Source organism: Schistocerca piceifrons, unplaced genomic scaffold, assembly GCF_021461385.2.
Source record: "Schistocerca piceifrons isolate TAMUIC-IGC-003096 unplaced genomic scaffold, iqSchPice1.1 HiC_scaffold_1325, whole genome shotgun sequence".
NCBI lineage: Eukaryota > Metazoa > Arthropoda > Insecta > Orthoptera > Acrididae > Schistocerca > Schistocerca piceifrons.
The window spans coordinates 30001-32500 of record NW_025727153.1 but is presented as its reverse complement, the minus strand read 5'-3'; the positions used below and the strand labels follow the sequence as shown (position 1 = coordinate 32500).

Below are 2500 nucleotides of genomic sequence, written 5' to 3'. Positions count from 1 at the left end.
ACCTTAATGCGGCTTGTACTGAGACATGCATGGCTTAATCTTTGAGACAAGCATATGACTACTGGCAGGATCAACCAGGGAGCTGCGTCAACTAGAGCTGAGCAGCCGGCCGCCCGGGAGTGTGTCCCGGGGGCCCGCGCGAACACGCAAGCGTCCGCTCAATCATTCTGCAAACAGGAGGAGGCTGAGCTCCCCTGCACAATACACCTCGAAACCCTCTCAGGTCCCGGCGGCGCGCAGCGCCGTCCCAAGTACTTGGTCGGGTTCGAGAGAGGCGCAATCGCCCGGAGTTAGGCGAGTAGACGCTTTCGGTGCGACCACCCGTGCTCCCAACTGAGCTTGCCGCTGCCGACAGAGGCCCGGGAGCGTGCTGTCGTGGCATTGCCGGCGGGAGACAACACGCGCCACCTACGGTGACCGGCAGCTCCAACGCCAGCGCCACAGAAGGACAAAAGCCCCACTTGGGTGCCGAAGCGAACTCTCCCAGCACAGCGCACGCGCCAACACATCCGCACAGCTGCGATACAAACCACCAGCGAGAACCGCTGGGGCGACCGAGCAGCAGACGGCGTCGCGGCGCCGAGCGCCGGGCGGCGGCGCATCCTCAACGCACACAGTCCTCAATCGGACCAGCACACTGAAGATGTCCACCGCGCTTCGCACCGGGCCCGCGAGGACCTACTTTGGCCGCACGGCGCCGCGCGCAGGGTGCGCCGGCGCGCAGCTGCGACGCCTGCCGCGTCCGTCGGCCGGCGCGCCTGCCACTGGCCGCCCCCACCAGCCGGCTGTAGCGCGTGCGCCCACGCACCGCGCGGCCAGCACGCCGGGAGGCGCCCCCTCACCGGCCGGGGACGGTCCCACCCAGCCACCGCCGCGTATCGCTTCACACCCAGATGCCGTTCAGTTTCGTCGGCATGGTGGGTATCGCTGGAACAACCGGTTCGTACCTCAACCTATCGTCGCCATCACCGATTCACCCCTAGCGAGAACAACCGCACCACAACAGGTTACCATTTGTTCATTTGCGTAACTTCACCAGAAAACGCAGGCGTCCATCGCCATTTGCAACTTCAACGATTATTGCATGCCTGTGTCAGGTGTCACGCCACACTACGTCTGCCCACATACACGCAACAAAATGTGCACGCCTAGACAATACGTGGAAGGTGGCCCCCGTACGTATGCGATGTCCATTGCTCGAACGACTGTCAACCGGCCTCTGTAGCATGTCGCAGATATGGAACGCGGTGCACCATGCCATCACGGTGTGTGAGGAGAGACGACTAGGTCCGAATACATCAACAGACAGCTCATGCTGATCGCCATCCACGGCGTCCGTTCCTCCCACACGTCTCTATGGCGTACCACACTGCAATCCAGCTCTCATAGGGAGACGACACGTAGCTGCGTGCACAATATTTGCACTGTATGGTCCGCCGTTTTTGGGCGCAGTCGTTGTACGGTCACACATGTGCCACGATGTATCATTCGGTACATAAGGACGAATGTGCAGTACAGATTGTGGTTTACGCGTACGACATTAGCGGACGGTTGACACAGGCCGCACCACAACGTAGCCTGAGTACGTCGCATGCGAAGGGCATTGAACATGCAAACTTCTCACCAACCAGCTTGCGAAGGCAGGGGGGCAAGGTGGGGACGTGGGGAGGGGCGGCATGTACGTCCTGCTGCCATCCACATTACAGTGTACAGCAGGAGCATGTGGAAAGTCAGCAAGACTTGCAAGGTGTTTAACATGAAGCGATACACAGGGGAGCGGGCAGTGCGAGTAGCGAACTATATTGCGAGGGTTGCGGGTGGGCAACACTACACTAATTGAACGAGTCGTATAACAATTACAGAGCAGGTTTAGGCGACAACATGGGTTACGTTAGGGGACAACGTGGGTTACGTTAGGGGACAACGTGGGTTACTTTAGGGGACAACGTGGGTTAGGTTAAGGCACAACGTGGGTTAGGTTAAGGCACAACGTGGGTTAGGTTAAGGCACAACGTGGGTTAGGTTAAGGCACAACGTGGGTTAGGTTAAGGCACAACGTGGGTTAGGTTAAGGCACAACGTGGGTTAGGTTAAGGCACAACATGGGTTAGGTTAAGGCACAACATGGGTTAGGTTAAGGCACAACGTGGGTTAGGTTAAGGCACAACGTGGGTTAGGTTAAGGCACAACGTGGGTTAGGTTAAGGCACAACGTGGGTTAGGTTAAGGCACAACGTGGGTTAGGTTAAGGCACAACATGGGTTAGGTTAAGGCACAACATGGGTTAGGTTAAGGCACAACATGGGTTAGGTTAAGGCACAACATGGGTTAGGTTAAGGCACAACATGGGTTAGGTTAAGGCACAACATGGGTTAGGTTAAGGCACAACGTGGGTTAGGTTAAGGCACAACGTGGGTTAGGTTAAGGCACAACATGGGTTAGGTTAAGGCACAACATGGGTTAGGTTAAGGCACAACATGGGTTAGGTTAAGGCACAACATG

The 2500-nt window shown here is 57.4% G+C and overlaps 1 non-coding gene across 1 annotated transcript in view; it reads right to left on the bottom strand.

Annotated features, from left to right (window-relative positions):
- LOC124732188 overlaps window positions 1–81 on the bottom strand; it is a 1909-nt gene extending 1828 nt beyond the window's left edge. Inside the window, exon 1 of the ribosomal RNA XR_007008598.1 lies at window positions 1–81. This exon is cut by the window's left edge and continues 1828 nt beyond it. This is a non-coding gene — a ribosomal RNA (small subunit ribosomal RNA).
- Between the last annotated feature and the right edge of the window lie 2419 nt (window positions 82–2500).